General features: G+C 35.4%; 2 long non-coding RNA genes across 2 annotated transcripts; both read left to right on the forward strand.

Annotated features, from left to right (window-relative positions):
- The first annotated feature begins 11,935 nt into the window (after positions 1-11,935).
- Positions 11,936-12,668, forward strand: LOC122144454. Its single transcript, XR_006159720.1, has 3 exons — positions 11,936-11,986; positions 12,432-12,527; positions 12,611-12,668. It is a non-coding gene; the product is annotated as an uncharacterized LOC122144454 (long non-coding RNA).
- Positions 12,669-12,780: 112 nt separating this feature from the next.
- Positions 12,781-14,005, forward strand: LOC122144461. Its single transcript, XR_006159724.1, has 3 exons — positions 12,781-12,844; positions 13,389-13,696; positions 13,909-14,005. It is a non-coding gene; the product is annotated as an uncharacterized LOC122144461 (long non-coding RNA).
- The last annotated feature ends 549 nt before the right edge of the window (positions 14,006-14,554 follow it).

A 14,554-nucleotide genomic window follows, 5' to 3' on the forward strand; every position in this document is an offset into this window, starting at 1 on the left:
TTCGGGAGCACTGTATAAAACAGAGAACCGACACAGACCCGACAGACTGTTCTACAGAGCTTTCTTGGTTTTATTGTCTCTTGAGAATAAAATCTAAATTCTGGCATCAAAACCCTGAGACTTTGATAGTGATTCTTCAGAGACATGGCAGAAGCCACCACAATAACCAAATTACTAAAATGTTAACTTATTACTTATTAATCATTTATGAATGTATGGTCATGTTTTGTAAATGATTACTTCATCATTAACTAATAATTTATAAATGATTTATAACTGAACGTTATTATAAAGTGTTACCATTAATAATTTATAAATGATTTATAACTGAACGTTATAATGACTTATCTGAGTGCAATATCTTGAATAGGCCAAATCCAACCATGGCTATAAGATGATCTAAATTTGATTTCATTGATCTGCAACCCAGTAACAAGGGAAGGTCTAAGTTGTGTTTTTTTCCTTGCAACAAAACCACAAACACAGTGGCACAAGTGTTAGCAAATGAAATCATCCCTCTCTAGGAAAGACAATGCATATGGAATCTAATCATAGAACTAATTTTTACAGGATATGTGATTAAAGTTGTGTGTAATGTTAAAACCAGGCAGAGATTCACAAATCTTTACAGACTACAAAGATGAAAATGGTCAAATTTATTAATAGAATACCAGTTGCTAAGCTAACAATGCAGCACCAAAACTGGCAAACTAATGCCCAGAACACAGATCTGACTAGTGCAAACAGTATCATTTAAAAGTTACATTTCCCAGCGGATCTGGGTGTCATAATGCATGCAACACATCTTAAGGTGCAGCATGCTTAGACTGTGCTGAAACACTAGCTTCTAGATCTGACCATTAAAATTTGTTTTGGCCTGATCATGACAATGATATATGTCTTGGTAAACTAAAACAAATTTGCCCCTGATGGCATGCAATATTGGATTAAAACCATCTGAAACAACTGTTTGGCTGTGGCCATTACAGGAAAATTAAGATCCACCAGTCTTCAAGCAATTTGTGAAAAGGCTCAAGATACAGCTGTTTTTCTCTCTTGTCTGTTTCCCTTTCAGGTTTACTGCTGCCATCTCTGAGGGGCAAATTCCACAAGGATGTCTGGTCCCACCTACACCAACTTGCACACACAACAAGGAGATGGGTGTGGAGATACTTTGAGACGTCATACACACCTCAGCACTGTACAAGTAATTACATGACCTCCCGGTGTGTATCACCGGAACTAAATTAAACAAAACAGATTATATTAGGCTAGACATCACCCATCTCCTACACAAACATACACTCAAACATACAGAACACACTCTCATTATTACAACTGCATAATATGCTTACCTGGTATTGAACATAAGGACATCCAGAATAGGTCTACTCATATCATTCAAATCTATCACACATTATTGATTTCATATGTATAGGTCAAAATAAATTATTTTTTATAATTTAATTTCAATTATGGCAAACAGTTTTGCCATTTTAAAATCTTGTGCAATTTTTATGGTCTTATGAACTTACTGTATGTAAACATTGCAATGTGAATAGGACTTGCATGGCTGCAGTCACATATCAATTAATTCAAATTCTGTTTACAAATTCTAAAATGAGACCTATTCAGCAACACAACTGGTCTCATAGGAAAAAAATATTTATCATGTCCAATCATTAGCATTGTTGCAAGCTAATGGGCCCACTAGTTTACAACATTTGTCTAATGACCACACAAATTTATCTAAATAAATAGGATCTGATCATTTGTAATCAGACCTGTATTATCAAGTGTGACTGGCCTGCACGTCAGATGCACAGAGAATGATTGAAATAGCTGAACTACAGATTTTAAATCTCTCTTTCTATTAATTTCATTCTCCGATGGACCTAGCTGAAACCTTAGGTCTGCATTAATGCTTTGTCTGGGGTTATGATGGTAATTATGAAATTGTGTATTTCTATGTTTAATTATGTGACATGTTTAATTATGCATACCAATGGTAAATATACAAGTTATATTGATTTTGCTGCTTCCCTTTTATTCATCCAGATGGATTAATTTATTTTATTATAGTATTTTGTTTTGATATGAGATGTGTTTGTTTGATGTTTGTTTTTGTTTGATGGAGAACTTATTTAACACTCACACTTTTGACATGATCGTTCCTTTGTTTTTATTCATCTATTTTATAACTCTTCTCTCATCCCACAACATCACCAAAGTCTTCAGCGTTCAGTTATTGCATGGTTATTCAGAAGTTGTTTAGATATCTTTAGCACATTGAAACAACGGCAGTGAAATGGTTTCTTCACCTATGGAGATCTGACAAACCCTGCAGTCCCACCTTCTACTTGAAAATGACAGAAAGCTTCTCAGTGGGTCAGATAAACATACTGGGGAGGACAACACTGGACACAGATGTTTCCGCAGAATAGAAGGACATTTTCACCTCATGCTTGATCAACTCAATGGATCTGATACATCAAGTAATCCACCAGACTGAGTACCACCACAGAGAGTACATGTGGAAACACACCTGACCAAAAAGGGGCTTAAAGGGACTGTGCATGTCACAGGTGACTTCTCCACTTAAAAAAAAATGATCAGATCAAACTGATCTAGATAAAAAAGTTTGTCGAGACAAACTTTAAGTTGGCTTGAGAAAGCCGGATCAGAAGGTTGAAGAAGTTAAAGCTTCAAGTAGTTTGACGTTTAAATTAGTTTAAAGTTTAATTTAATTAGTTTTAGATAGATAGATAGATAGATAGATAGATGAGTTTAAATGAGTCACTATGGGTAAGAAATAGTATAGAATTCTAGTATATTTAGAGTTTATAAGTTTAAATCAGTCAAAGAGTTCAGAGTTGATTCATTTATGAGTTTAAGAGTTCATAATGAATTCATGAGTTTATACGTGTATGTGTTTATGAGTTTTAAAAGTAGTTTTAAAGTTTAAATTAGTTAGAATTTTAAATTAGTTAGAAGTTTAAAGTAGTTTAAAGTTTGATGGATGGATAGATCTGTAGATGGAGCATATTTTAAAATCTTCATCATAACTTTATAGCAACAAGAAAATTATATTTTAAGAACAGCTAATGTGGTGATCAGCGTGCGTTGTCACAGTAACCAGGTGAAGGAAATGAGGAAATTAAAATGCTACATTTCCCTGCTTATTAAAATTCAAGGTTTAAAAAAAATCCCCCTATAAATTCAACTTTGTATTTAATGACAAAATGCATTTCTGCTAAAATGTGACAGTTGTAATGTACCAGAAAATTTTGAGCATGTTATTTTGTGGTGTAATAAATATAGTGCTGAGAGGATCAGTTTACGTGACAGTATACGGATTAGAACGTGGATGGATAACGACTTTCACTTTTGAATTGAAATGTAAAAATAAAGGAAAGTGTTTCGGCATTACAGGTAAAGATGCTCACGTGCAAGATTACTTCTTGTACTTTTTTTTTCAGCGTTGAGCACCAATCACACAAGTCTCTGTTGAGCTCATAATGCAATAACCAATCAGATTAGTTACCGATGAAGAAACAAACTACGGGTTCTTTTTGCTGCGTTCACGTGCTGTTCACCTCAGTCAGTCAGTCAGTCATGACCTCTGACTGGATTCTGCCAATCCGCTCGAGGAAAAGTGTAGACTCGATGTACGTAAGATAATAATGTATAATCCTTTTGTTTTTTTTGTTTTGTCTTGTTTTTCTAATGCGTAAAAAGCAATTAACTGATTCCTAAGTGGTTCTTGTCATACAGGTATTACATTTTCCCCCTCACATAAAAAATAATCTTTTAATCATAGCAATAATCAGCAGAAATTATGTTTTTTCAGTTATTAGTAAAATAAATTGCTATCATAACAGCTTCAAACTTTCTGGGATTGCTGTGTTAATTGTATGCATAATCTTTTGTGTCAAATTCTTACAATTTAATCAGTCATTTAAATGAGAGTAACAACACACAATAGAGCTGATGAATTCAGTATCAAAATTAATCTTTTCAATGCTCACTTGGAGTGAATGATAACTTAATTAATAGCCTACCTATTAAGAATTTATTAACAACGATTTGTTTTTAAACAACGTTAAAACTATAAATATAAATAATTAAAACTGTACGTTAAATGTGAAATTAAAATTCATTTTTTATTGAGCGAGTCACTGAGATTAAACAGATTCATTCAAAAGGTTTATTTATTCATGAACGAAGCAGCGAGTCGAGTCATTGATTCGTTCGTCAACCAATTCGTCTAAAAACCTGATTGATTCATCCAACAAGAAACGTTGTGCAGCCCAGAAGTTAAACAGTGCTTGTTTGGAATTATTTTCGTTTAGGAAATATAAGCAAAACCGGATAACCCTGTGTCTAAAATGTAAGTTAATTAATTAATCATGCTGTTTTTTTGAGGAAAAACGCTACTCTTCGAGATGATAATAGATACATTCATGTTAAATGATATAAATAAAAAAGACATGCAGAGGGCATGTTTGCCTTTAATGTTGAATTTTAGGGGCATTCATACTCGACCAAATCACGTAGTGAAAGCGTGCACTCTAAAGGTAAATACACGGGGCAACTTTTTGAGCAATGTTGCTGAGAAATGGGCAACAAATTTGGATAATTTAGATCGGTCGTGGGCCTGTCTCTCACCTGGTTACACGTTGATAGCAACACTGTCCCAGAAACATTTTAAGCATTGTCAGGCTTTTTTACTTGTGTTTAGTTGATAAAACAACAGAGCTGTAAACATCTGGGTTTTTGACCTGCCACAAAGATGGCACTGTTTGCAACATTCCTGATGCTTCGAATCTTTTCCTGAAACACACTGAAGCCCATTAGACTCAGTTGTTATTAATTTGTTTGTAATGTTAATAATCATGTTATATCTAACTCTTTCTATTTATCTATCTATCTATCTATCTGACTGTTTCTATCTATCTATCGCGGCTTCTCGTGTAGTCTAGGCTGGCTGACAACGAGCTCACAAAAAACTTTGTTTAAGACCTTTTTAAAATAAAATATTACAGCGATTGCACATAATCCACCCATTAGAACACACCAAGAGCTAAAAGCAGGTGTTTTTCAGCTGTTGAAGTGTGAAAATGACAGATTTGCGTCAGTCTATCTGACAGTGCGAGACTTCTCAACACTTGAAGGGGAAAAGGTCTACATACTGAAACTACAGCCAGTTTTTTTGATTTGTTTAAGTGTGTATGTGAGTGCGAGACTTCTCAACACTTGAAGGGGGATGAAAATGAGTGTTCATGAGTGCTTGTGAGATTTTCTTTGTCTAAGGGCTGAACATCACATCAATTGCTCTGCGCTCCAGAACACGGTGATGTCTGGCTTTTCGGCGAGAACGGACAAATAAATACACAATTCATTCACACTGACAAGCTCCGATCGTGTTCACAATAAAGTTCATTTTTATAGTTTTTTAAGAGCTTTTAAAAATAAAATATTACAGTGATTGCACACAATCCACCCATTAGAACACAACAAGAGCTAAATTCGGGTGTTTTTGAGCTGTTTAAGTCTGAACATGAAAGACTATTTGACAGCGCGAATCAACACAAAACAATTAAAGAATATATATAGAGATTAAAATAAGTGCTTGTGAGATATTTTTGTCTAAGGGCAGAATAACATCGATCTCTCGAGTTACAGAGGACGTTGATTCTGGGTTTTCGGCGCAAAAACGGACAAATCACATACAAGATTATTTCAAAATACATAATAGCTTGGCGAATATAAATGAAAACAGCCACGTGAACATAAACTGTAGAGAAATAAAATAGAAATGGATCATGATACTGGATTTGAATATTAAAATGACAGCATTTACCAGCTGCTTTCTGTCTTCAATTTTAATCTATAAAAAACAGAAAATCATTCGTCTTGACTGCTTTTTTGTATGTCTGAATGTATTCATGTATTTATTTATTTATTTATTTTTTTTGCTCTAACTAGAATGAATCTATATTTAATTAAATCTATGACATGTTATTGTACATTTGATTTGTCCATTTTTGCATCTAAACACCTAAAAACCTAAAACATGCTCTTTTATACTATTGTTTGCAATTTTTTTATCGTCCAATTTAACTGGTGTCTTCACTTTTATTTTCATAATAAACTTGTTTGTTAGATTATAGACAGTTACAGTGGTCTATAATAAATGTTTACCAGGGTTTGTACAAGCTGCTTAAAATGCTTCAAGTAGGCTACTTTTTTATATGTAAGTAGTCATATTTACGAAAAGGTGCTTGACCAATAGAAAAAAATATGAATTAAATTAGTGTTTAATTTTTACTAATGACCATATTTGTTGTCATAAAAACCTTCTTTATTACAATACAAAATAACAATTGTCAATAGTAAATATTATGAAAACAATAACTGTTTTCTAAGTAATTTTGTCATCATTATATAGTTTATGTATTATAATAGCAAAAAACAAAATTTAGCAACTAGCATAGTTATCATTCATCACTGCTTTAAAAATATAAGTTGAAAAACAAACTCTTAAAGCATGAAATAAGATACAGAATCAGTAAATTCGATTTTAATGGGGGTATATTATCAGTTAACTAATCATTAAATATTTGTAATCATTCAAAATATATTGGCCCCTTTCATAATGTTGTTAAGAAATGAAGGACACAATGCTAATGTTGTCCACACGATGGCACCACAGGATAGCAAATAATTCAAGATCTGTTCAAAGACTTGAAAATGTTTCATTTATGTGCATAAATATAAAATGCAAAAGACTTGAAAATGTTTGGTTTATTATTAATTAATGCTGACTGACCACAGCTTTGCCCAAACTTGAAAACTGCTTTATCTCTGATGAATGCAAAGGACAACTCAAAAACTGTTCACTTTCTTTTCTTTTTATTTACTTAAAGATGGTTTGATAGATTACGATGGAACAGAATAGGTTGATAACCTTTAAGATACACAAACCAAAACCATGAATTAGTCACAAATAAATCACAAATAAATCTCAATACCACTTTCTCAAAGTAATAATAAATGGATGTTACTGAATCCTCAAACCAAACCAAACAAAGTCATTTAGATTAACCTAGGATCTCTAATAGTTAATTATTAAAATACCAATCCCATAATTAAACTTATATAAACAATACACATGCTTAGAGTAACGTTACTTCTGTCAAGTTCTACGTTCACATAATAAAGTCTTCGCTATTTAATTTAAATTGCACATTACAACCAAGCAAAGAATCATATAGAAGCCTGAACTCAACACATTAAAACACAATCACATTCTGTCCTACCAGTTGCGTCTTTGGATGATCAGGAGCTGTGGTTAGGGTATCTTTTTTCAGGAACAGGTGAGAGGGCCAACTGAGCTCTTACCAAACATTTCAATGCCATGCACTCCCTGTGGGTGCGCTGGTAAATAAGGTCCCAAGAGCACTTCCGAGAAGTTGGTTCCACCAACTCCTGTTGTATGGTTGCCCCCTGCAGTTTGGGAGTGCTCTGAGTATCCTGTGTGAATCTAGGCTGGAGTGCTCAGTACGACTTGTAACCATGAATTGACACAACGCACTTCCGAGAAGTTGTAATAAAGCCCAATATAGTGTTTATGCAAAAACTGTAATCTCCTAAATACCATTATTTTTTCCTTATTTTAATAGTATTGACAACATATTTCTCAAGTTATCACACATAAAGTGAATAAGGGACACTATATTAGTTAGTTTCTATTTTCATGTTGTACAATATAATAGTACTCACATAAGGACTCATAATTTACTTGAAATGAGACACGTCCATTGTGTAACTGCATCATCTACACAAACCATTATGTTTGGACCCCGATGATCGCCTTGAGTTAAACCGCATTGTTTCAGTTATCTTCTGTGTCGTTGCCCACAACGCTTTGGTGACAGGACTTTGAAATAGCAAAACAGGGGAAAAAAACTTATTTCACATCCAGCTAGCCAACTCTGTCGAAGCTGTTGTCATAGCCTAGGCTTTTTATTAGAACAGAAAATAGCAAGGGTCCATAGAAAAATACTGTTGTAGGTGTTTTGTTTTTTTTGCTTGCAGCAAGGCAGCTCAAGAACGTTGGACACACAAGTACGGTGGCTCTTTTGGCCCAAGGCCAAGCCAACATCAAAGTTAGTTCACTAACTTTATCTTCTAGTTATTCTTCTTATTATTCTTCTGGAGCTTTAACTCTACAAACTCCAAACTCGGCTCAGACTTTCAGACTGTTCTGACTTGGTGTGCTATATCTTTTCAGACTGATTTGACTTTCAGTTTTCATAAAAATTAATATTAAAAATCATAAAAACCCCCTAGACTTACATTGCAGAGTGCTCAAATTGAGACAAGTATACGCTGGCTCATTAGTGCACAAGCCAAAAATTCAAATCTAAACTCCCTGAAGCCCTAGACTCAATTAAACTACCATTCTATGTCTATCTATCTATCTATCTACAGTATCTATCTTCAAACTTTTTCTATCTATCTATCTATCTATCTATTTTTTTTTTTTTTTTTATTTTTATCTTTATATATTTTTTTGTATCATTTTTTAATTTTTTTTTGTTTTTTTTTTTCCTTATCTATCTATCTATCTACTCATCTAATATTACTAATCTATCTATCTATCTATCTATCTATCTATCTATCTATCTATCATCTGACTGTTTCTATCTATCTATCTATCTATCCTAGCAACATGCTAATAATGTTAGAAACATGCTAGTCGAATGCTAATCATGCTAGAAACATGTTAACGACATGCTAGTCATTCTAGAAACATGCTATCAACATGCTAACCATGCTAGAAAATATACTAGCAAGATGCTAGTCATGCTAACAACATGCAAGCAACATGCTAGTCCATGTTAATCATGCTAGAAACATGGTAGCGAATGCTAACAACATGCTAGTAACTTGCTAATCATGCTAGAAACATGCTAGCAACATGCTAGCAGCATGCTAATCATGCTAGAAACATGCTAGCAACATGCTAATTAATTTATATAATTGCTAGTGACATGTAGTAACTTGCTAATCATGCTAGAAAAATTGTTGATCATGCTAAAAACATGCTAACATGATGTTAATCATGCAAGAAACATGCTAGCGACATGCTAGTAACTTGCTAATCATGCTAACGACATGCTAGTCACTTGCTAATCATGCTAGCAACATGCTATTTTTATTTCACTTCTTTTGGACTGATGCATGCAACCCGCTGAGTGCCATCAAACAGCTTGAAAGATCAATTTCTTTCTTTCTTTCTTTCTTTCTTCTTTCTTTCTTTCTTTCTTTCTTTCTAATGAATCTTTCTTTCTAATCTATCTATCATTCTTTCTTTTGAACTAATCTATCATTCTTTCTAACTAATATATCTTTCTTTCTTTCAACTATTTGATCAATCTAACTTTAAACTACTTCAAACTTCAACAAACTTTCTGGTCAGGCTTTCTCAAGCCAACTTAAAGTTTGTCTCAACAAACTTTTTTTTCTAGTTCTCTTTCATACTCTCGTACATTCTATTCCCGTTAGACTATCCAGGACTTGTTGCATCTATCATTTGTAAGTTGCTTAGGATAAAGGCATATGCAAAATCAATAAAAATACAAAAATTAAACTTGGAGAAAAGAAATACAAGTAAAGTGATTCAACCTTTTATTTACCTGATAAACTGTTCAAGTTGTTATTACAAACACTGGTCTAGCCAGAAAACATGTTAGAGACTGCTGGCACGAATGGAAACACTAATGACAAGCTAATGAATGCTAAAGTGCTGCAGGTGCGCTGCACTTGCAGATTTAGAATAAAAGTGAACGATCAAATTAATCAGATTAGATAAATATCAGAATTATGGTGGGAATTAAGTTATATTTTATCACTTTAAACAAGAGAGAGTGATAGTAAGAAAGAGATTCTACAGAAAAACAAAGCTACATGGAGCTACGATCACAAACCAGCAGCACGGCAAACAGGAAGCAGGAATAAGACTGTCCAACAGCGACACCCGCAGGTATGGAGTGATAGTTGTGAAGAGATTATAACACAAAAACGCAGATCCAGATCAGAAGTGAGACGTTCTTGATTAAGCCTGGAATCTACATCTTTCACATTCTTTTTTAGATCTTGTACTTCAGCACACACAAAGTACACCGTTTTCTTCAGCCCTTTTATCTTCAGAACATTGGCACTAATCATTCCTTCAAGTTCGTCAGACCGAGTATTGATCAAGGAGGAGAATGTAGAGATGATGGCAGAGTCGGCCTGCTCATTTGGACTTGAAGATTTTCCTTTTTTATGTGAGCAGGAGGCTTGCTAGGAGTGACAGGGAGTGAAGTTACACAGAGATCTAGCTCATTTACAGCAGGAGAATCATAATTGTGGACATCGTAGTACTGATGTCGACAATGTCTGATTGCTCTTTGCGTTTGTCAAATGGCATATTTATGCTCTTAATTGAATGTATTGAAATCTAAATGTAACGAAATATGTTGATACAGATAGACTTTCTAAGTCTGTAAAGTTTGGACCTCCCTCCAACTAGTTCCCTTTCATAGGTCACATCAATGCTGCAGTGACGTCACCGTATGGGAACACCCTTTGGAGTGACGAATGTCTGAAGCACTGTACATCCCGTCAATCCTATTGGCCAAATAGTGCTTGGAACCGCCTTACGCATGCATAAGCATAGTATACCTGTGTGCCGCAAGCTATTTTGCTCAGATTTCATTTCCTTCAGGATAGCAAATTTTCTGTGCCCTAGAAAGCATCCAGCATTATCAACATTTCTATATATATATATCAGCAATATTGTTTTAGGCTGTATGTGCATCAGATGTTAAAATGAAGTTTTAAATACCAATCAAAATGAATCTGATCTGCTTTCGAGTGACCAACACCGTAGCATCCATCATCAGATCAATTTTAGAGCTGTTCAGCTTCATATTCTGCATACATTCTGATCTTATCTGGACACTAGATACTCGAGTGCTTCACATCTCACTAACATCAAAGTGAGTTTGAGTTCATTCTTCATCTCATTGAGGGTTAATGAAAATGATTCTTCTTTACAGTAAAACAGAATGAAAAAAGACCAGTTATTATTTTTACTAATCAATATGTGACTTCATGTCCTGATAAATTGTGTATGAGAGATCATGTAACTACCGTTAACAAATCTAAATTCTGATAAAGAAAATGTCTTTTACTGCACAATCCTCCAGATGAGTGTAGAGAAGGCAGATTGCATCATAGTTTTGCACTCATCACCAAATAGTTTTGCACACGTCTCTCAAACACAAACCAGGAAATGACTTTGCTTTTTCTGGAGAGAAAGTAAAGTGCTGCTTTCACACAAAATCACACACGATGGCAGAAGCCAGTATTCCAGTGGATCAGGAGCAGTTTAGATGTTCAGTGTGTCTGGATCTCCTGAAGGATCCGGTGGCCATTCCCTGTGGACACAGTTACTGTAAGAGCTGTATTACAGACTGCTGGGATCAGGAGGATCAGAAGAGAGTCTACAGCTGTCCTCAGTGCAGACACACCTTCAGTCCAAGACCTGCTTTAGCTACCCATGTCCTGCTGGCAGAAATGCTGGAGAAACTGAAGAAGACCAGACTCCAAACCGCTGACTGTGACACTGGATCTGGAGTTGTGGAGTGTGACGTCTGTACTGGGAAGAAACTCAAAGCTGTCAAGTCCTGTCTGGTGTGTCTGAACTCTTACTGTCAGAATCACCTCAAACAACACCAGAGATTCTTCAGAGGCAAGAAAACACAAACTGACCAATGCCACTGGACGACTGCAGGACATGATCTGCACAAAACATGAAAAACAGCTGAAGCTCTACTGCAGAACCGACCAGCACTGCATCTGTTATCCGTGTGTGATGGATGAACACAAGAACCGCGAAACTGTGATGGCAGAAGCAGAGAGTGAGAAACAGGTATGAGCTCAACCATATTACACATCAGAATATGACTGATCCAGCAGTGTTCAAAGACATTTTATGGCAAGTGAACAAAAGTGTGTGTAATTTACTGTACAAAGAAATTCTGAGAAAAGTCTGATGTGCTGAAAAAGCATGTGATTTAGTTAATATAGATGAGAAAACATGTAATTTAGTTAGGATTTCATCCTTTATTCTTGTTTACAGCTGGGAAAGCTGTTCTGTAAATAAAAATGTAGAAATTGTGTGTGTGTGTGTGTGTGTGTGTGTGTGTGTGTGTGTTTTTTTTCTTTGTATTGTCTGAGTAAAAGTAATCTGCTGCACACACTGGCTCATAAAATAGTGCTTCAATATATGTAATATGCAGTGACTGAATGTTGGACTCAACCAGGAGGATTTTATTATGATTTATGTAATATTGCTGATGTGTTTATGTGAGCAGAGGATTCTGAAGGAAACACAAGTGAAATATCAGGAGAGAATCCAGCAGAGAGAGAAAGAGCTGGAGGAGCTGAGAGCGGCTGTGGAGTCTCATAAGGTGAGTTTGTGCAGAAGAACAGCAGCTGATAGACAGAAGAGCCGTTCTTAGACTCATAGTGCTGCCTGTACTGTGTTTAACAGCGCTCTGCACAGACAGCAGTGGAGGACAGTGAGAGGATCTTTACTGAGCTCATCCGCTCCATTGAGAGAAGCCGCTCTGAGCTGATACGACTGATCAGAGATCAGGAAAAGACTGCAGTGAGTCTAGCTGAAGAACGACTGGAGAGACTGGAGCAGGAGATCAATGATTTGAGGAGGAGAGACGCTGAGCTGGAGCAGCTTTCACACACACAGGATCACATCCAGTTCCTGCAGGTAACACAGATCTACAAGAACAGACTGGAGCTTCTCCTGTTCAGTGTGTCCGGGAAAAACTTATGTGTCTGTTTGTGTGGGTTTTTTTACTTGGTTTGTTCGTTTTCATAAATATATTGTTGAAATGTTTATATATTCTGGAGTCATTACATATAAAGTAAAACATTTAAAAAGTTTTTTTTTTATTTTTCTCTATGATTAGTGCTTATAGCTCATAAATCATACATGTATTGCATAAATATCTGTACATGCAATACGTGAAAAGAAAGAACAGAGCCTTTGCTTTAGAGTTTTTATTCTAGCCCAATGCATTCTTTTTTAATACTTGAACACTTGAATGTGGGTATGTTTCATAAAAAAGCAACCTTTTGAACAAAAGCTGAGAAAAACTGTGTTGTGTCAAAGACTACGTCTGGATTCAGATCAGATTGATGATCTAAATCAGCTGTGTATGGTACTGACAGTTACTTGATTATTCAAATTGTTATTAGATTAGGCCTGAGAGCATGATAGAAAAAAAATTTTTTATCTTCTGCACTTGCAGAGTTTCTCTGTGCCTCCTGAATCCACAGAGCAGCCCTTTACCATCAATTCTCACCTCTCTTTCAATCATGTGAAGAAATCGTTTTCTAAACTGAAAGAAAAACTGGAGGATTTCTGCAAAGAGATTGAACATATTTCTAACAGAGGTAATGTGTCACATCACATAGAAGAAACAACCTATTGAAAACAATATGGAAGAGATCATGTTTTACCATAGGAATCACATTAATTATGTCTTTATGTTCACAGTAATGTACAGTGAAATTATTCCCCTCAAAGAACTGAAGACCAGGCCAGAGTTCCTGCAGTGTAAGACACTATGAAACACACGCTAAAATTACTTCATGATTTTCAGTTTGAAAAACTATAAAGAGTTCAGTGTTATTAAAAAGACTGTAAACATATCAAACTAAAGATGTATGTTACTAACAGACTCCTGGAATAAGGAACAATTTCACATTTGATAAAGTACGTTTGTGTAAACTACATGAAATGAGTCTTGTTTATTTTATCTTCATCAGATTGCAGGTTTCTGACTCTGGATCTGAACACAGTGAATAAATACATCCATCTGTATGAGGGAAACAGAGCAGCTACAAGCACTGAAACAGTCCAGACACAGATCAGTCGTATCCTGATCATCCAGACAGATTTGATGCGTGGTAGGTGTTGTGTGTGTGGAGTGTGTTTGTGGGAGATTGAGTGGAGTGGAAATTATGGTGTGGATATATCAGTGTCATATAAGAGCATCAACAGGAAGGGAGACAGTGATGAGTGTGCTTTTGGATTTAAAGATCATTCCTGGAGTTTGATCTGTCGTCCCACCAGTTACTCATTGTGGCACAATTCCCAGTGGAATTTACTCCCTGTATTTCCCATCATCAGTAGAATAGGAGTGTTTGTGGAATACAGCACAGGAACTCTGTCCTTCTACAGCATCTCTGACACAATGAGCCTCATTCACACAGTCCAGACCACATTCACTCAGCCGCTCTATCCTGGGTTTTGTGTTTATAAAGGATCATCAGTCAAACTCTGTGATCTGACAGCAGAGATCATGCCCATTCAAACTGATTTTTGAGCCAAGTGGACTTTTAATGCAGCCTCCCAATGTCAAAAGCCAAATATTTTATATACATATTTGATACGATCACACCAGCAGTAACT

Source organism: Cyprinus carpio, unplaced genomic scaffold (assembly GCF_018340385.1).
Source record: "Cyprinus carpio isolate SPL01 unplaced genomic scaffold, ASM1834038v1 S000006678, whole genome shotgun sequence".
Classification (NCBI taxonomy): Eukaryota; Metazoa; Chordata; class Actinopteri; order Cypriniformes; family Cyprinidae; genus Cyprinus; species Cyprinus carpio.